The sequence below is a fragment of the Balaenoptera borealis genome, assembly GCF_965194805.1.
Source record: "Balaenoptera borealis genome assembly, chromosome: 14".
NCBI classification, from domain to species: domain Eukaryota; kingdom Metazoa; phylum Chordata; class Mammalia; order Artiodactyla; family Balaenopteridae; genus Balaenoptera; species Balaenoptera borealis.
In genome coordinates, this window is record NC_138875.1 from 45,790,906 (window position 1) to 45,813,303 (window position 22,398).

General features: G+C 34.6%; 1 long non-coding RNA gene across 2 annotated transcripts; it reads left to right on the forward strand.

The window, feature by feature from the left end:
- Positions 1 to 213: 213 nt before the first annotated feature.
- Positions 214 to 20,324, forward strand: LOC309610882. Of its 2 annotated transcripts, none has more exons than XR_014234199.1 (3): positions 214 to 5,177; positions 14,661 to 14,704; positions 17,776 to 20,324. It is a non-coding gene; the product is annotated as an uncharacterized lncRNA (long non-coding RNA). The 2 variants fall into 2 exon arrangements; XR_014234200.1 differs by having other exon boundaries at positions 214 to 4,819; positions 5,034 to 5,177; positions 14,661 to 20,324.
- Positions 20,325 to 22,398: the final 2,074 nt, after the last annotated feature.

Genomic DNA, 22,398 nt, shown 5'->3' on the forward strand with positions numbered 1-22,398 from the left:
TTAGGTTGCTTCCAGGTCCTGGCTATTGTAAATAGAGCTGCAATGAACATTGTGGTACATGACACTTTTTGACCTATGGTTTTCTCAGGGTATATGCCCAGTAGTGGGATTGCTGGGTCGTATGGTAGTTCTATTTGTAGTTTTTTAAGGAACCTCCATACTGTTCTCCATAGTGGCTGTATCAATTTACATTCCCACCAACAGTGCTAGACAAGACTTTTTAAACAAGCAAATTCAAGACTGAATATAATCCAGTATCTTTGATGACATGCTTTTTACAAACTTCATGAAAAATTACATGACTTTACAAACTAAAGAGCTGAATCAGCATTACCTTTGTAACTCTGCGGGCATTCTTTCAAGTAGCAATCTAAAGCCCCAAACAGACTGCAACTTCGATAACTTCAGAATTCATGAAAAAAAGAAAAAATCAAAATTCTTCAACAAAGAGTATTCTAAATGAAAGACAGCATCTAATGTGAATCAATAGCATAAATTAATAATTATGTCACATCGTGAGGTCAAGACACAAAAATTTGCCCTAGGATATATGTTTAAAAGATACATTTAAAAATAAAGAGATGAAAGAAAAAAATAAGACTAAATGAAAAGAAGTAACATCTAAAGAATGGTGATTTAAAAATTCCAAAATTCACTGAAAAGAAATATTGATTGGCTACTCCCACAAAAAGAATTCTAAAATTACTCACAAGGACAAATGTGCTCAGCAACGTGGAACTCAGAGGAATGGTGGTCCGGGGAGGTGGTGCTAATGTTGCTGTAGTTATTGACCTGTCCATCCTAGGTGCACAGGCAGACTTTACCTAGGGAGTTTACCACATTCATTGCAAAGCATTCAAGAGTTTCCAGATTTTGTCACCTGGGAAACATATGCCCCTGTCCTTTTCAATCTCAGACAAGTTTCTTCTCAAAGGTGACAATCCCTCTTTCATTTTAATCCTGTGCTTCTATTCTCTCCTTTGAGAATGCTTGATTTTTTTGCACTGGAAGAGCCCAGATCTTTGAAAACAATGACCTATCCACTGCCTGTTGAGAACTTCAAAGTTTAGACATCTAAGATATACAACCTTCACTACTTGGGTAGAGAAAATTAACTCTTTTTTCATTTCTGTCAAACCTATGTCGTGAAATAAAGCATAGGTGGGGATTAAATAAATTAACAAGTGATGAGTTCTTAGTGTGGTATTAGCTGTTAATTCTCCTATTGTTGTTTCTAATGTTTTTAGATGAACTTGGGAAGAAAGGCATCTAAGAAAATGAAACAAATGTAAATAATTTTGCAACTGTGAATTTCTTAATTTTTTGGAAGCCCTCAATGTTCATATTTCACATCCCAATCCTTTTATCCTTTAAAGTATTAAGTCAATTATAGAGTAAAACTGTGTTATCATTTATATCTCAGTAACAACCAACAAGAATGTATGTAGTCATTTTATTAATTGTACAGTATACTCAGAGAAATTAAAAGTATATCTATAAATGTTTTTTGGCTTGTCATTCCTGTTTTTGTTATGAACAATATTAATGAATATATTGTAAGAGTATACTGTGAGTTCAAAGCTCACAAACTTACAAAACATACAAAACTTACAAATCAGTCTTTAAGAAATCGTTTATTATGGAAACAGGAAAAACAAAACATCGAAACAAAATAAACAACACAGTGGTACAAAAAACAGACTCATAATACACACTTTATCTTTCAGATGTTTTGCACAGCTCATTTTCACAGAATTTAATTATAAAATGATTAAAATAATTAGTACAAAAATGGAGATTCTGAATTAAGGGTTGAATTTTATGTTACTTTTCTAGATGATTATTGAAACTGTTTCTTTTCTTTCTGCCTACTTTTTCTAGTAAATGAGAGGTATTAAAATATGTTTCTATATCACTGGTATGCAAAAATAATAAAATGAAGACTACTGAGTTCACCAAGTGTTAGGGATACCACTGGATTGTTTCAAAAGCAGAAGCTTGATTAAGGGCTTGAAATGGAAGATGAGAGATTCCCGGGACAGAACCCCAAATGGAATATCTGTGATAAGATTTCTCTTTCCTGCACTGTGTTTTAAAGTTTTTGAAAACATTACAAACATTTGAAATTACTGTCTTCTCTGCAGATCTTCACAAGGCTTGCTCTCTCTCACTTCTTTCAGGTTTAAGATAAAAAGGGCTTTTCCTGATCCACCATCAAAAATAACACCTGCCAGTTACTAAGTCGCTAACACTTTATTTTTCTTTCTAGCACTTACCATACCTAAAATCATTTACTATATTCATTTGTGTATTATGTGTTCCCCATTATATAATCTCTATTTTTTTTTGTTTTGAATCCTCTGTGCTTACAACAGTGATTAAGGGCATAGATTTTAGAGTCATATAGCCAAGGTTTGAAACTACTTAGTAGGTCCACTACTTAGTAATCATATATATTAACTCTGTGCCATAGTTTTCTAATTTTCAAAATGACAGTTATAATGCAGCCTATCTAATAGGCTTATACTGATGATTAACTGATATTCTAGAATAGTGCCTGGCATCTACTTAGCACTATGGAAATGGTTTGCAATTATTTTCCTTGCTTCCTTCCTTCCTCCCTCCTTCCCTCCCTCTATCCCTTCCTTCCTTCCTTTCTCTATTCCTTTTTCACTTTCTTTCTTCCATAAGTAGGTTTACCCAAGATGTTCCCATCATGCCCCATTTCCTACTGGCAACAGTTTTTACACCTTTACTTTTTACTAATGAAGTAAAGGCCGGCACCCATGAAACATCCCCATGTTCTCCTAAAATTTTTGAAAAGTTATCCATTCCTTCATATTTTTTGAACTTGATTTCCAAAGTTTTCCATAAGCTGTTTAAAGAGTTGCAAATAATGTTATTTACAGAATATTATAAATCTTAAAATTTTAAAATAGTTTCAGTTCATTTTTAAACACGTCCAGTAGAATCTAAATATGTAGCAATTTTATACCTAACATTATCCATTTAAGAAAAGAAAAAGATCTCATCTTTATCAATTCAGAAATTTTACATTATTTTTTTTCTTTAAACTCATGTATCTGTTTCAATTCTTCCATACAACTTTATCTTAAAGCAATGTATTTTATGCTTGAAAATAGTTATTTTTTTACTCTATCATACTTCTTTATAATAATATGTTAATGCATTGAAATGATCTCTTTACTTATGTGCTAAAAATTATTCTGGATTAAATTTTCATTATGATATCTATTAGTAAACAATTGATCAAAAATACAGTATATTACAAAGTTGGATAAATGATTATTAAACATAAGCAATAAATATTTCTAGGAAAGAACCTTCTAATAAGATACAGGAGGCTTTGTTTTCTCCTAATTGGTTTAATTATTTGAGAATGAACATTTTTCAAAGCATGAATGCGAAACGGTGTAGCATCAACTCTATTTCTGCTTTTTCCCTTAAAATGTGTAAGCTCTGAGAAAATGCGTTCACATAAACAAATAGATGGGCATGGAAAGAATTTTATTATAGAAGTGTAACTTAATTATTTGAACTCCATCCAAAAATCATATAATAATCTATGTGTCAAAAATCATAAAATGATCTATCATGAAAAATTACTTTTAATGACTTATCAGCTGACAGCTAGATTAGATTGTGCTTCAATATCTTTGTTTCCAGAGAGTTCTTAATTGTCTGTTGAAACACTTTTATGATGGCTGCGTTAAAATCCTTGTCAGATAATTACAACATCTGATTCATCTCGATGTTAGCCTCTGTTGACTGTCTTTTCTCATTCATATTGTGATTTTCTTGGTTCTTGGTATGAAGAGTGATTTTTTTTCCATTTCTTCCTGGACATTTTGGACATTACATTATGAGACTGGATTCCTTTCATTTTTTAAAATTTATTTATTATTTATTTATTATTTATTTTTGGCTGTGTTGGGTCTTCGTTTCTGTGCGAGGTCTTTCTCTAGTTGCAGCAAGTGGGGGCCACTCTTCATCGCCGTGCGTGGGCCTTTCACTATTGCGGCCTCTCTTGTTGCGGAGCATAGGCTCCAGACGCGCAGGCTCAGTAGTTGTGGCTCACGGGCCTAGTTGCTCCGCGGCATGTGGGATCCTCCCAGACCAGGGCTCGAACCCCTGTCCCCTGCATTGGCAGGCAGATTCTCAACCACTGCGCCACCAGAGAAGCCCCACTGCGCCACCAGGGAAGCCCCAGTCTTCTTTTTTTAGCAAGTGGTCCCACTTTGAAGTGCAGCATGAGAGCTGGGTGGGTGTGTATGCTAGGCTCACTGATTCCGGCTACCTTGTTGCAGAGGGTGGCTTGGAAATTCAGCTCCTCTCTTTCCTAGAGAAGGTGGGAAACTGACTTGTACTTCTCATTGCTTCCTGGGGGTGGGGACTGGTGGTGTGTCGTAAAAGCAGGTCCTTGCTGAGCCCTGAGGTAATCAAGCAAAGGTAAGCAGAGGGGAAACTCTTACTCCTTTGTTGTCTCAGGATGAATAGGAAGGTTGATGTCAGGTAGAGGTGGAAGTCCAGTTCTCCACTGGCTCTCACTGACACCAGGAGTTGCAGATGGTGGAGTCTGTATCAGCCCCAACTTGCAGCACCTTGTTCAGTATCGTTAACGCCAGGTGGAGGTGGAGGCTGATTCACTCTGAACCCTGCTGACACTGGGGAGGGGGTGAAACAGTGGTGACTGGTAGCCCCGCCTTCCACCACCTTATCAAGTTTTGTTTCTTCTGCTGATGGACCCCACTGATAGCAAACTGGGACGAAACTCTTGAGCATAGCCTGCTTTTGCCAGGTAAGAGAATGGAAGAGCAATTTCTTGCTCAGCCTCTCCCCAAGGGTGGGCGGGACAGGGTAAGAAGTGTGAGGTGGGGGGTAGGAAATCAGCTCCCTACGTCTCGCTGCTAAAATCATGACTGTGGTGGTGTTTTTCCGCTAATGGGTTACGGTGGGTACTGCTAAAAATGTTTTCTGTTGTAAGGCCTCCCTTTTCCTGTGTCTCTGGACAGGGAGAACAGTCTTTCCCTGGAGTGTTTTTGATCTCTGCCTGTTGGTGGCCTAGGCTGGAGGCTTTGGCAGTGCCCTGTCTCGCATATAGCAGAGGCAATGAGGAAACCTAGGGGACTCAGCAGTGTCAGTCCTCAGACCCTCAGGTCAGTCCATCTTCTTTCCACCTTCCAGAGTCTTCTTATGCTTGTTTGATGTATTATGTCCAGACTTTTTTTAGTTTTAAGTGGGAGGGCCTAGAAGAAATGGAACTACTCCATCTCGGTAGAACCAGAGGTTTCATACCTTCAATTTTTGAAAAGCAAGGAAGTGGATACCACTTGACATGCAAGAACATGTTTTCCAGTCCTTAGATTCATCTCTTCCTTAATTTTAGGTAAATGTATTTAAAAGAGCTTAATGGAGCTCATTAACTAATTCTTAATTTTTCTCTGCTATTTTTTCACTTAAAACCACCCTCTTTAACCCAATAAAATAATTTTTGATTATTTTAAGTTTGGTCAAGTCTGATATTTTGTCCAGATTGACCAGTGTGTACAGACATTTCAGCCAATCACTTATGAGGCAAAGAAAAGGAAGTTGGAAGACCTGTGTCTAGCCTTGTCGTAGGTAAACAAGGAGGGTGTCTGAGTTTCAGTCTTATGGGGAAGGGTGATTCTTTGCATTAGCCATTTCCTGGAACACAAAAGAGTGGGTGAATTAAACCCTCACTGTTTTCCGGGATCACAGGACTCAGGTGAAGTTCAACATAGTCAGTTTTAAAAGGATCACCCTGGCTGGTGTGGTAAGAATAGACTCTTGGGGGCCAGCATAGAATGAAGAAGGATAGTTAAGAGTTTATCACTGTAATAATGCTGGCTTGGACCCCATGGGTGGTTAGGTTTTAGATATATTTTGAAGGACCATTATTAAGATGTATGTATTGCCATGTGAACAGCTACTCTTGTGCTTCCAACTGCTGCTTCATAGTGTGTTATGTAGGCATCCACACTACATATGTAAAATTAATAAACAGAAACCTCAAATAAACAGAGCTGGGAGACCACAACAGGGAGCTCTCCTGCCCTGTGATGATAGCAGAGCCCAACGGAAAGAAGACTCTTATTCTTTCCTGTCAAGGACTCAGCCAATGAAAAGCCATGGACTTTTTGTTCACTATAGCCCTCTCAACTTTTCCTTTTCCTCTCTATAGAAGCTTTCTCCTTACCCTGCTGTGTAGGGACTTGAAGTTTGTGGACCCTGAACTGCAGTTCTCTTCTGATCCTATATAAACCCATCTTTGCTGGAGAAATAGATGTTAGTCTGTTTGTTTCAGATCAACAACATATAACCTACCCACAGTCCCAGGAATGGATCCTCAGATTGCCTTCAACATTCTGCCACCATAAACATAACTTTGGATCCTTACAGGGTCCATTCGGATATTCTCTTCATGTATATACTGAGGAACAGAGTTACTTCGACATGGAGTACGAATACACTAAAGTTACTGAGGTTCTTCTGGATCGTTCTCTAGAAAGGATGCAAAATGACATTTTCATCAACAGTATGTGGAGTTGTGTCTCTCCCCAATTACTCCTGAAATTAACCAATTTTACAATTATCCGAATTTAAATAATTCAAAATGAAATAAAATTAAAACTTTAGTTCCTTAGTTTCACTAGTCACATTTTAAATGCACAAGAGCAGAATTTACACTGTCACAGAAAGTTTTAGAATTTCAAATATCTTTCCCCATTCTCTCATCTCTATGTAAATGTTGCTTTTGGTATACTTTTTGGAATAGAAATTCCCAATTTTGATGAAAACTAAACAAAAAATCTTTTCCTTAACAAAATGCCCTAAATTATAGAGCACCGGAAGCTCTAATCAGATGGTTGTTTTATATATGAAGAAACTGATGAGAAAACTTAAGATCTGTCTATTGAGTCTATGCTTCTCCTACTTTACTACATTAGAAAACTGTGGGTCAGTCTGTCCATATCATTACTTCTTTCAACCATATATAACCAGAAATGGTTTGCAGACAGCTTAAGGGTGAGTTCTATGTTTAGGGCTTAGGAAGTTCAAATCTTGACATTGATTTAAGACATACCCATATTCTTTCAAAAGCACCTGAGTAGCTGGCAAGATTTGCAATTTTAAAGAAACCAGGGATCTAATTAATACTGGGGTACCATAAAATTGATTTTGCAAGGGTCTGTATCTGAGATAATGTTCATTAGAGCAATTTATAAATCCCCAAAGTACTGTACAGATTACAGTGACTGAGCCAGACATACTTGGTGAGAGAAATTATGAGCCAGGATTGGAGTAGATCCTTCAGAGCTGAACTGGCAGTTTGTTATGTGTCTGAGCTTTGCTTGTTTTGTTTTTACTTTTGTTCACCATTCTTCCTACTTTTCTGTCATTTGCAACCACAGATTCACATCTGATTGGGGCAAATGGCTCACTACCGACATGAGAAAACCTCAGCTGTAGTAATCTCCAGCAATGGGAGAAATGAAAGGTTTTTTTTCCCCTTATCTCTTCAGTGCCATAGTTACCAATCTTAGCTCCTAAAAAATAGAGGATCTCCCACTGCTCCCAGGCAAAACCATATTTTATCCTCTGCTAATAATTAGGCAGGTCATAATACGAATTTTATTTATCATTTATTTCATTTCCCAATGCTGGTTTTACTCACACTGTTGCTTGTCCTTCTGCTTAAAGTAGGAAGTTTTCAAATATTTTGGCAACTTGATCCCTGAAATGCTGTGAAATGATCACACTTGGTAAAGGATAAAAATGGCAGAGGGTGTTGTTCATACAATGCAACACAGCTTCTGGGGATACATTCTCAGATTCACTCTGCTATCCTAGGGTCCCTCTCACATCCAATAACAACTCTTCTCTCCCACATTTGGAACCCTGGAAGACAAGATACTCAATTTAGTAAATTAATAACTGATTAATTAATAATGTATTAATAGTAATTCTCAAAGAAGGACTTACTGCATAGACTCTTTGGGCACAATGTAACCATATCAGAGAACTTCAACAAAGTCAGCATAGCCCTTGTGTAATATATCTTCCACCATGATGACAGAAAAAGGACATCTTGCCAAGGAAACATAGGTCCTTGCTTAACTTGCCTAAGAATAATAGTTCCAGTCAATTGACTCCATCCAGGGTCCACAAGAGAGAATCAATCATGGGATGTTGGTGCCAGTGGGTTCTCATGCACCATTCAAGAAAATTTCCATGTACTTTCAGAAATTTGTCAAACCGTAGATATTTGTAAGGTGATTGGATTTGATTATTAAAAAGTCAATTCTTTTTTTAGTATATTTTAATGCTCCACATTAGTCTTCACAACTATGGTGAATTATAAAGAATTATAATAATAATATCTTGGCAGATGAAATAAATGTTTCTTTTTCTTTATAAACATTTAAGTTACACTAATGTGAATTCACAACATGCTTTGCAATGTGCTATGATGGATTGGTTGGAATATTAAGAAGTAATTATGGAGACTGTATTTTTACAGAGGAGGATAAGCATATAGGGAAAGAGAATGTGAAACTTATTTGTTATCTTTTTATTAAAAATGTTGCCATGATAGAGCATAAGAAGCTGGAATTTTTTAATTATAAATTTATCTGATCTAGTCTTTATTTACACATTAGTTGCCCAAGTCTAACAGCCATCTTTCACCAGAAATAGAGCCTAGTTAGTGCCCTCTGTCATTTTATTTTATATTATATCTTGGTATTTCGGAAGTGTTGCTGAAAGTCTGAAAAGTAGGAGTTGCTGATATAATTTTAATTTGGGGAAATGACTAAGCTTGACATCAAGTGAGAACAAGAAAATTCTATATTTAGTCTTTTCAAAAATCTTTCCATGTTATAGAAAGTCTAGGGTGTATCTAATAAAAACAAGAAGCTGCAAGTTACATTGGATTTACACTCAAAGATTACCTTTGTATCTGTTGTAAAAAATTAATAAACAGAAACCTCAGTTAAACAGAGTGGACACCAGAAGGGGGAGCTCTCATGCCCTGTGACGATAGCAGAGTCCAACAGGAAGAAGGACTCTTCTTCTTTCCTGTCAAGGACACAGCCAATGAAAAGCCACGGACTCTTTGTTTGTGAAAGTCCTCCCAATTTCCTTCTCACCTCTGTAAAAGTGTTCTCCTTCCCTTGCTGTGGGAGGGACTTGCACGTGGCTCACCAGGCTTGCAGACGCTGAATTGCAATTCTCCGCTGATCTCAAATAAAACCATTTTTGCTGGAGAAGCATCTGGCAGTCTATTTGTTTCAGGTCAACAAGGTTTAAGGGATTAGACATTTTGCTAAAAAATGTAGCATTTTGTAATAAACATTTATGATTTTATTAAATTTTAAATAATTTAACTTTTCATATTTTGAGAAAAATTAAATACTTTTAGCATATAACTATCAGAAATATATAGGTGAAATGAAAGATACACGCTATTACATATGAAATTTTATTTATAATTTTATGTCCACCAAATTTTATTTCTTTCCTATTATCATTATTGCCACGATGAAATCATTTAAAATGCAAGAAACTGTAAGAATATCTTATGAAAAGTCACAGAAATTTAAAGCATATGAAACTCAGCAGTATTTTAACATACACTGTCTCAGAAGACTTATTACTTTTCAAAATGTCAAATATAATGAGCGACAATTTTGAATTTTTCTAAACCAACAGGCAAAATGTTAAATAAGAAATTATTTCTGCGGAATCCTAACTTGTTTTTATAGAAAAATAAATATCAGTGATGAAATGTTATCACCCTAATTTTTCTGTTTTAATGAGGAAGTGTTCATATGGAACAAAGAACCAGTTCATTTGCTTAACTTGCAGAGGGTTTTTAGATTTAATTAAGACTCATTTTTAAAAGATATAAAGTACTGAGGTTAAATGCAAACAGAGTTTTATTCTATTCTGTTTAATAATAGAAAATAATATCTTGTAATGAAATTGCCATTAGTGCATTCACTTGGTAGAGGCAGTGTGGGTGAGGTGGGGTGAAGAAAACATTATTAAATGACCCCCAAATCTTCCTGAAAGTACTGGCCATGTCAGTAAGAAGGAAACAAGAAACACAGTAACAAATAGTTCCTTTAAAATGGGTCAAATAGGCAATAGACAAATATACTTTTTCTCTCCTATAGAAAAAAACATGATCAAAATACAGTTATGTCCAATTAAAGATTTGAAATTTTCCAATAATTATGCTGGCAGGAAGCAAAGACATACATAAACTGATCAGGGAGAAGGGGGTTAAGCTGTGCAAAATTCACTAATCAGAGAAAAGGTCACAGATTGATATTACCAAAATTTCATTAGGCTCAGGATCCATGTACTAGAAATCAATGTTTCCTTGGCTTCTGCATTTCTGCTCTGTAATATGTCATTCTCCAGAGGCCTCGCTTCTAAAAGGAGGGCATAGCAGTGTTACATCCTCTCCGGAGCACAAAGACAGCAAGAAATTAGGAAGAATTTGAAGGTTAAAACAAACAGGGATTGTAATTCCTATAGCTGAGGGACTTGGGAAGAAGAAATGGGAAAAAATAGCTGTGACTATGAAGCTAAAAGACTTGTTGTGCTGGCCAATGCCCAGAGGAAAAATAAAACTGGTCCTGGGAACTTAGAGCTTTTTGCAGCCTTCCAAGTACAATCTAGTCAAATTAGAATAAATCCACATAGGGCCTTGCACTTCAAATTGCTGCAAAGTGGTTGTAGAACAGGGAATTACCAAAGTAATCGGATTTAACAAAGTAAAATACAAAAATGATGAACAAAAATAAATAAGGAAATAAATATAAATCCACTTCAAAGCAGGATTAAGTTACATAGGCTTTAGTTTCATGGGATTTTATAGATACAAAAAGGAGCAGAAATATCTGCTTTTACTTAAATTGTATTTATCTCATTTAAATAAAAGTGATAAGACAGCATTTATTAAACTTACTACCAGACAGGACAAAATGTTACACATTTTAAAGTGCATTAACTCATTTTTATTTTATCACAATAACCCTGTGACATAGATATTGTTATTCCCATTTCATAGATGAGTACACTCAGTCTTAGATGAATAACTTGCCCCTGGCCACACAGCTCACGGGGCTGTATCACTAAAGTTCTTGTTTGTAACTACTGCCCATGTTGATTGATGCTGATCACTTGATAAACTTCTTTCATCCTGGTTACAATTTACTGTAACTTAACTTCACCCTCTCTTTCCTCCACAGATTCTCTTTGATTATTGCCTTATTCCTTTCCATTCTATCTTCCTTTCTTTTCTTTTTCTTTCTTTCTTTTTTTTGGTAGTTGCTCTTTATTTCCCTCTCTAACATCCTCTACTCATTTACACCCTTTCCTCCCAACAGACACACACCCTTCACACTACATAGTCTCCTTTGCATTTTTCCAACCATGAAGATTTTTACTACTAGGCTTCTCCTCATGCAAATCTCAGCTCAAATGTCACCTTTCCAGCTAGAATGCCACCTCCGCAAGGAGACTTTCTTTGACCATCCAATCTACATTAGCTCTCCAAGTCTCTACTACATTATCATGTTTTATGTTCTACACAGGACTTACTAATACCTAAAACTATTTTGTTTTTATCTGCTTGGTTATTAGAAGGTAGTATCTATGAGATTATTTTAACTCAAAGAAGAATAGTTCATGATGCGTAGTAATAAATTTTGGGGTTTTTTTTTTGTTGCGTTGGGTCTTCTTTGCTGCATGCGGGCTTTCTCTAGTTGTGGCGAGCAGGGGCTACTATTTGTTGTGGTGCACAGGCTTCTCATTGTGGTGGCTTCTCTTGTTGTGGAGCATGGGCTATAGGAGCACAGGCTTCAGCAGTTGTGGCACGTGGGCTCAGTAATTGTGGCTCATGGACGCTACAGCACAGGTTCAGTAGTTGTGGCTCACGGGCTTAGTTGCTCCGCAGCATGTGGGATCTTCCCAGACCAGGGCTCGAACCTGTGTGCCCTGCATTGGCAGGCAGATTCTTAACTACCGTGCCACAAGGGAAGCCCATGTAATAATAAATTAATAAATATTTTGGGGTAAATACATGGGCTGTCATGGTTCAGATACTAAGCTTGCAGGTGATGCAAGTTAAATAACATTTTTTTCATAAATGAAATAAATAAATGAATAAATAAGTAAATAAACTAAATAAATCCTCTTTAGGCTACTCAAGATTTTGGTCTATATTTTTGTGAGCACTTATTTTTGTTCTTTTTCAAGATGGCATTTGAGTTAGTTTTCTTTTTACTACAAGTGCAAGAACTTCTAACTCTCAAGAGAAAATATTTGTAAATTCTTCAAGGCAGTTGCTATACAACTTGGGAAAAACAACCGAAGTTAAGCAGGGTATGAAGTGGAAACTTTGTAAGTTGAACTTTCAGTTCACTTCACTGGAATTCAGTTCTTAACAGCCCCAAAGCAGTTTATATATTTTAGAACTGCAAGCAAATCATGCCTTTCTCTGGACATTCTTTTTTTTTTTTAATTAATTAATTTATTTATTTATGGCTGTGTTGGGTCTTCATTTCTGTGCGAGGGCCCTCTCCAATCGTGGCAAGCGGGGGCCACTCTTCATCGCGGTGCGCGGGCCTCTCACTATCGCGGCCTCTCTCGCCGCGGAGCACAGGCTCCAGACGCGCAGGCTCAGTAATTGTGGCTCACGGGCCCAGCTGCTACGCGGCACGTGGGATCCTCCCAGACCAGGGCTCGAGCCCGTGTCCCCTGAATTGGCAGGCAGATTCTCAACCACTGCGCCACCAGGGAAGCCCCTGGACGTTCTTTTGAAGGCAGAAAAATGTAACACTGGGAAGAAACATAACATTTTATAATTACTTACTCTTTTGCTCTGAAAATAATGCTGGTCATGGACTATTCTAAGTATTCTACTTATGTTGTAGGCATTTAGTGTGTATATATGCCCAGCGCGTTGCATGTGGCACTGAAGTCATTTTAAAAATGAATGGCATCAAGCTTCATCTTTTATGGAGTTCACACTCCCATTGGCATGGCTGGGGCAGCACTTAACGCCTTAAGGAATTTCTTGCAAGACAGAGAAACTTGTTCGAGGTATTAACTACCTTACATGCCCTACGTGCAGATAATTATACTTGAGGATGGAATGGCTTGGGATATACATCCATAGGGAAAACAAAACCTGGCACAGAAAATTGATCATCAGAAGTAATAATGATAAAAGAAGTTATTTATAGTAGCATATAAACCTTTATTAATTTACACGGTTTTAAAAGTTTCTTTTTGTTATTAGAAAAATTATATATGTTCATGGTAGAAAATTTAGTGATTAAAGAAGTTTTGGATAAGCACAAACAATAGACCATAGCTATTTTTAGGATTCTGTATATATTTCTCATGAACAAATTAAGGTGCCCAACCAAGTAGCCTTAAACATTAGTGAGTGGTGGGAAAATTTTAAATCAAATACAATATCTATCAAAAATTGGTTAACATTGTTCCATTATCAAAAGCCATACTACTGAATGGAGATGTTCTAATGCACTATTTTAAAATCCTGGTGTGCCAAATGCCAACCGATAAATGAAAAAATTTCCCTTCTAGGAAGTCAAGTGATTTCTAATTTAAAAAAATTATTTAGAATATGGTACTGATGAGTATGAACATGATTGCCTATGGACTTAAGAACTGAGAATGGGAAAAATGAGACATAAGCTTGTTATTTTATTATAAAAAAATATTACTTATATTACTATTGCTACTAATACTTTTTATTAGTAGTATGAAACTTGCAATACCACTTTCCTTTTAAAACAGTGTGTATATATTATTTTTTCAATAAGAAAAATATCTAAAAATATATCTTAAGCAAATAAATATACATGTATGCAAATATATATCTATAAGGATGTTCTTTGAAGCGTGGATTTAATAATAAAAGGGACAATCTAAATGCCCAACAAGACAAAATCAGTGTAAACATAATTATATATAATGGAATATGCTGAAGCTATCAAAATAACAGTGTGGAATATTATTTAATGGCATGAGAAATGTTCATTATGCATTGTTAAGTAAATATAAAACAGATTATAAAACAGTATGATTTCAGTAGTAGTTGTTAACATTTGTTGATTTCTTTTTATGGGGTAGGCACTGTATTAAGTGCTATTCATGCATTTTTCTCATTTGCTCTCCATAATAGCCCTGTGAAATCGGTAATGTTGGTGACTCTAAGTGACTTTAAACAAGGCTATAAAATATGTACAATAATGGTTCTCTGTTTTTAAAAATAAATAAAACTAAAATACACACGTGTGTGTGTACACACACATACACAGATGTTAGCGATTACCTCTGTTGTAGAATGATATTCATTTTATCTTTCTTGCTAATTTGTATTTTTGATCTTCTACAATAAACATATATGGTATGTTTAATAAGAAAAAGTTAAGCAAAAGATCATTTAGTCTTGTCTATATAAAGCACTTATTAAGTCCTTATTGTGTGCCAGGTACATTACTGGGTTTGGAGGATGCTAAAATAAAAAGATAGTGTTTTTGCCTCTTTATAAATATATTTTATTTTTTTTCAAGATAATCCCTTGACTACCTGCATGATCATATGTGGAGACCCCAAGGTTGGTTATGTTATTACAAGACAGCTTATATTTTTCAAATATTATATTTTCATCACAGGAGTATGTAAACTTTATTTAACAGAAAGAAATCAGTATGTTATGAAGTTTTTCATAAGAGGACACATAAAACAGACAAAACACATATAATAATTTGGCTTGTCAAACATAAAGCCTTTGGTGTTTTTAGGCTGATAAGGTTTACTATTTTAATATTTCAGTTATCCTACTTGGTTGTCTCCTTCATTCAACAAATACTAATTCAGCACTTACTGTGTACCCGATAGTTTTTTAGTGACTGGGACACAGCACCGAACAAGAATGATAAAGTCTCTGTCCTAGTGAAACATATCCTGATGAGAGAGACAAAGATAAACACACACACACACACACACGCAAATACATTTTGTTTTACTTCCACTAGCAATAATCATTAGCGTCTTAGACAAAAACATCTTGCCTATTGTGTATGTTTTCTCTTGTATTTCATGATTTCCTTCATAGCATTAAAGCTCACCACAATCTAATTTATGTCTTTTTTATTCCATAACTAATTCTCCCACCTATAGCCTCTCTTTAGGTTAATCTTTCCTATTTACCACTGATAACTGATACTGCTACAGTGTATTTTTCAAACTCCAGAAACACATTATGAAATAAATGTAATTCGTGCAAACCAGCATTTCTGTAATAAAACAGAAATGTAAACGAACAGAATAAAAAAAATCAGAGTGCTTTGTAGCTAGTAAGAATAAGTAATGTTTCATGAAATATTTTTTCAAAGGTAAGGGGATTGAGTCTAATATAAAATATATTTCTTACAGAAGATCGTGGTCAAAATTTTTGAAAGTCACACTACACTCCTAAATTATTATGCTCCCCATATTATCAGTCTGCTCAAAAGCATACTGTAACAACCTATTTTCTACCTAGTTATATATTTTATTATCAACTCTTGTCACTGCCATGGGATATTTTCTTCTCCATAGTTTCCTCTAACCTCAGATTTATTTCTCTCTTCAACTCGACAGATAGATGATAGACAGATAGATAGATAGATAGATATCTCTATGTGTAGATAGATAGAAAGATAAATAGATATAATTAAACCACATGTTGCTTCATGCTTAATCTTTACTCAGAATATTCTCATACTATCTTCCACATTTTCACTGTCAATTTCCCATGCTCTCCAGTTTGCATGGCATTGTTCAAAGCCATTTTTTTATGAAGCAATGTTTTTGCCCAAATTAAGAGCTCACATTTATCTTAACTACATGACTGCTTTATTAACATTCCTCAAAATGTATGTTTTACATGGAAGAGGTAATTTTTTATCATATTCCTTTCAGAACAGCTTAATTATGTCCTTATAGTTCTTGCTCAATAAATTAAGTTCATTGAAATTGAATTGGGTACAGATGTTAGATTTAAATCCAGAAAATAATCATAGAAATACCCAGGACTTTTCCTAAAACAAGAATGAAAATATGTAGAGATTTTAGTTTCATATAGCAATAGTGAATGAGTTTCATGTTCTTTTTTGTTGGTCTGTGCCTAGCATATAAGAGGTATTCAATAAATGACATTTCTCAAAAGTTTGTACTGCTTAAAAAGTCTAATACCCTGATCTACTTTAAAATTTCTCACTTCCTAAATGGAAAATGTTTGTTGAAAGAAGAAACATGGCAGACAACTTTTGATTCTTAGGTTGTTCTGGTTTATAACACATTTTCTGCACTTTTACTGCCCCAGTGTGTCAGAAAATTACTTGAAGAGCTGTAACTTTCCATAATAAATTACTTTATAGAATCTTTTATGTTTACTGACTGTAATATAAATTTTGATAAACACAAAGAAAAAGAAAGTAAACTTGAACAGAGTGATTCTAAACAGTGTTTGTTTATTACAGTAGAATTTCATTTAGTCTGAACATTTGACTTCCCTTCCCGTGTGTTTCCTACTTGCCAAAAATGTTTTTTATTCATATTAGAATTAATCATCACTGGATATAATAGAAAATACGAGTGAATTATAAGTGGAATTTTTAATACTGATTTTCATCACAGTTTTATCTTTGTGCAATTTTCATACCAAGTGAAATTTCTCACTCTGGTGTACTAGAAACCAAACCTCATAAAATGGTGTTGCACTTTAATGGTGGTAACATATCCCCATGAAGAAGCATGCACAGAGATGGCCTTAAGCATATTAAATGAAAACAATAATTTGGTATAAATGACCATACCACACTAGATATATAGCATGAAATACACAGAACTAGCTTTCAACAATTCATATTAATGCCAAAAGATTGGCAGTTTGCTCTGTCACATAATTCTAACGCAGAAATAATGAAGCATGCCAAAACAGAATAACAATATTTTAGTACCTTGGGCCAGAAATAATGATAAATTAGAAATCTTCTCTCCCTGTCAAATACTCTCATTGAGTTACATTACTAGCCACCATGTGAGAACTACAGAACAATTTTCAGTTTAACAGTGGACAAGTTTGATATTCTAAGTGCTTAAGTTAATTAAAAATGAAAAGCAATGCTTCATAAGTTATAATATGATTCTAACAGTTTAATTTATGAAATATGGCTAACTAGAAAAGGATATACATTATTAATTGATGCAAAAGTATTTTATGCATAATTGTACAACGAACATTAGTAAGCATGGGGAGACACTCAGAATACCTAAACAAATGTCCTTATTACTGACTGCTCTAACAGTACTGAAATACCACCGACTCAAGTGACTCTGCAGATTTTCGTAAGTTGTGAGCATCTGAGGAGTCAAGATGTCTATATCATTGGGGAACAGTAGACAGAAAATAGTTTTAGTGCAATTTTGGGAAAAACACATTTTGAGTCAAGTGTGATAGCACAAAGAGAACTGCCCACTGACGTGTGGGTTCCAAAATAAGTTACTGGGTTTAGAGTTGAATAGGAAGTGGGAAATGGGTTGGAGGAAGAGGACAGGTGGTAAGATGGAGAGAATATACATTAAAAATGTTGAGTTATACGAAATTTTGTATTTTGACACTTCCTCAATTTTCTTGTTTAGGGACGTATGGAAGAAAATAAATTTATAGAAATAAGGGTATTTATTTCGCCATAGAGATAATTCCCTCACTGAATATAACGACCATAGAAAGGAGTATTATGCCCAAATTACAAGAGTAAGTAAATATTGATAAATCCTGGTACATGCATAGAACAGGATGTTACACACTTTAAAATATTTTTGAATAATTTTAATAACAGTTAAATTTATTTTAGATAATAAAAATAATATATTACTACACATTAAACATAATCCTAGATATTTGTTGAAAACTACTACAAAGTAATTCACAAATATCACATATGGTGGTTATATATGTGTTGGTATTATAGGTACTTCTCATTTCATTTTTACTACTTCCTCCTTTTCCCAAACTTTTAAATAATAGTTATCCATTCCTTTTAGAATATGAATAAAAGGAAACAGTATAAAAAGATGACTTTGGAAAAATTATTCAGTAATCACAGCCATTTTATTTCCTCATTTTGTTTGATATCAATGTTGCAGGAAATTTTCTGGTTTTGTTTATTCTGGTTGTATTTTCTTCTACAATGTAAACACTTTATAAAGGTAGTTATGGAATCTTCATTATTTCATCATAGCCCAGTTAACTTGAAAACACATATTTTTACAAATCTTTTTCTAATTCTGTACAGAATGATGATGTGTATCAGGTGAATTTCGGGTTAAAGGCTGGGGGCAGGGCAGGAATACAAATGTAAGTAATACTTTGATGTGGACAATATTATAGCAGGTTTATGTTGTGAAAAACATTCCGGTCTTCCACATTAGCTCCTACCTGTTTGATAGTGGAAAAAAAACAGTTAACTTCTGATCACTTCAACATGATTTAATCATATATGTTCTCTCTAGGGCACTCAGTTTTTGCCAGGACGGACCAGGTAAGTGAATTGGTGCCCTCCCCTCTCCTTCCACACCCACTCTCTATATGTCATCTAGCTGAATGGGGAAAGGAGACACCATGAGATCACTTGGTACCCTTTACTCCTTTCAGCTCTATTTCTGTCCTCTCCTCACTGCTTACCTTCCTGGCATGTAAGGCTAAAGTTACCTAATGGTAGAACTTATAATCTGTTCTTGGCTTCTCTGAGAGACTTCTCTGGCTGGTTTATGTGAGAATCTAAAATTCAGGGCTTCCTTTTTCTCCACCAGGTTCAATTTGACAAGAGATAATTTGACCAAGAATAGTGTCAATTTAACTCTAAAAATATTATCTAAAACATTTGAATATAAAGGTGAAGATAGAAAAGTTTTTGTAGGTAAAATTTCAAAGGTATGTAGTGAGATTTCATATTTTCTAGCTGTGATTATTGTTTTGAAATTTGTGATAACAGATCATGAGTTTTCTACTTTATATTCCTGAATTCACACTTATATCAGATTAAGTCAGTCTGTTACTTCCTGCATAGTAGCTGCATGGCAAAATTTTTACCAGGCGTACAAATCTTATTCTCTCACTGTCATCCTTTGGCTAGTCTCTTGATGTTCATTGCTACAGCTCGACAGACTTTTCTTGACTCTAATTTAGCTATTTTTCATGACTCATTATCTTAGCAGTCACCACCACAAGAGTTATTGAGCATTCACTCTGTGCAAAATCCTGTCCTATATAGTGAAAGGCAGGGGGTTACAAAGGAAATAAAATACTTGTTCCCTGCTGTCAATGACATTACAATCTAATGGGCTTTAAAAATCTCCGCTGTCTTAGTGTTTAGCCTGGTGCCATATCAGTTTCTGTCTTAGTATTAAACACACCAGAAACTCACTAAAACACCTTTTACTACAGAGCAGAATTTGCTTTGAAGATGATTAACTCTGACATTATTCTTGGTTAATGATAAATTCAAAAGACTTTTTAAGTTTTAAGTTTTCATGGATATTGAGGACAATATTACGTGCCACTTTAGAATAATAATTATTTTAATTTATTTAAATAGCATTTTACATTTAAACTATTAAATACATAATATATAAAATATGCTTATTATATAAATATTATTTATTTTATTTTTATATAAATATATATAAACTTACTACTAACAGAAAAAAATGGTTGATGTTATGATAGTCTTAAAGTTGAGGAAATCTAGGCTCACAGTAGATTCTATTACTGCTGGCAGAGTATGATGAGAAGTCAGGGTCTTGTTTTCAAGACAAGTGTTTAGAAAGAGGCTCTGCTTTAAGAAAAGCAAACTGATAAACATTTGCAAAGAATATACTTAGTTAAAAGGTCAACTGAATATTGCCACTACTTGTCTATGTTAGGTAAAACACTTCTAATGCATTGCTGCCATCTGAAACTCTAATCTCATGTGACAAAGCTCCAGTCACATATGGAGAAAGGTTGATATAAACTGTAATTCTAACTCTAACCATTAATGTCCTGCAAATGTAGGGAAGCAACTTAGATAATTGCTATTCAAAGTGGTAATTCCCAGTCAACATGTAACAACATAAAGACCACACTGGTGAGTAAATATCAAATCCTTAAACAGGAAAATAAACTTTATTCTAACTATTAAAATGTATTTCTTGGCTTCCCTGGTGGCGCAGTGGTTGAGAATCTGCAGGTTCGAGCCCTGGTCCGGGAAGATCCCACATGCCATGGAGCAACTGGGCCCGTGAGCCACAACTACTGAGCCTGAGCGTCTGGAGCCTGTGCTCCACAACAAGAGAGGCCACGACAGTGAGAGGCCCGCGCACAGCGATGAGGAGTGGCCCCCACTTGCCGCAACTAGAGAAAGCCCTCGCACAGAAACGAAGACCCAACACAACCAAAAATAAATAAATAAATAAAATTAAAATGTATTTCTTTTATATGGGTTTATCCAGCATTTTGGTGCATAAAGAGAAGTAACACAGAACAGGACTTGCAAAATACATGGGAAATACATTTTAGACTCTGGAGAACAAAGAGAAGAAATGATTAAATCTAATTTTCTGAACCCTTCTGTGTTGCATGCATTACTTATGAATCATTTTCTTATGAATCTTAATTGTGAATTTTCCCTTTGTGGGATGTTATCCTGTATTTTATTTTTAAAAGTTTACATAATGCTATATATTATTTGTTATGTAAACAAAATAACATAAATTTAGCAAATATGGTGTGTATCTATAATAAGATTTACAGTTTTCTGTATTTAGAAAATAAACCTTATACTGTCTTTTTTTCAGAGCTATAGTTTTTATTTAATATGGAACTACAGAACCTACTCAACTGACAAAAATTTGATCTTACCTAATTATAACATGATATAACATGCACAGCTGTATATAGGCATGGGTTATGTGTTAAAGCTTGAAGGATGTACAATTAGCTTAACAAATATATGGAAAAGGACTTCCAATTGTTTAATGTCTCATCTTTACACTTCGAATACTATTATTGCTCTGGCAGCCTATAGGTCTTGCTCACTAGCATTTAATCTTGAAAAGATAAAGGGTGTCTAGGTTGAGTTATTCCTTAGTTTAACAATTTTTGAAGCATTTTAGAATGCCCTCTGATCATTATAGTTCCTATCCTTGCAGAGATCAAAATCTATCCAGAGAACGCCTTTGCAGTTTTCTTCTTCCCACGAGGTAATTTCAAACAGCATCTCTCTAGGCTGTGAAGTGTTTTTTTTTTTTTCCCTACACTGAGAAATAATTTTTTTAGAAGCCAAAAAATATGTTTACTTTCTAGTGGCAATCTTTTACTCTCCAACAATCTGATAAGTTATGACCACTGTGTTTTCTCAGGAGTAGATATTCTTAAAGATTGTATTTATTATTCATCTTTTTTTCAAATGCTAGATTGACATTTCAATTTATTGATGCTAAAATTCTGGCTAACATACAGTCACAATAGTAATTTTTTTCTGATGTTATCAGAAACTCAGTCCTTTCTTATATTTTATAATTACTTTTCTGACGTTTCCCATAGTCTCAAAACAAAAAAAAAGCTTTTAAAAATAGAATATCTTACATTACTTTATTATGAAAATGCCAAAAAGATATAGATTGCTTATCAAAGAGCAAAGCAAGGGACATGTGTAAAAGTGTTTATTAGATGAATCTTAAAGAAAACTGAATCCTTCAAATTAATATTAGAATATGGTTAGGATATTATATAATCTAGCTATTTTTTTACCCATGTGTTCTACTTATAAATAGGAGTTAAAAAGATTCATGTTGGTATTACCTGGGCTAAAACCATTTTAAATATCTGATTATTTGGTTAAACCCAAATCTGTCATATTTTTTAGGGAGTTGCTGGTACACTTAAAATTGATCTATTGATATATTTTAGTTTAAATTTGTATGTCTCCACTGAGCCTGTACATATAATTTACATAACTTATTTCAAGGTTTATTGTCCCATCATTAATTATAACTACACCTTCTATTTTAGTAAGCATGAAGCATATCTATTGCAATTTATGCTAGGTTTGATTAGGTCATATATGTCTTCTTAGTGACATTAGACCAGAAACAAATCATTTATATCAACATTTTCCAAGAGTCCAGAATATGATGGGTTTGGTTTCTGGTGGAAGAATGTGTGCCATACTCTGAATTTTAATCATCTCCTGGTTAAGAGTATCTTATACCAGCTTGAAA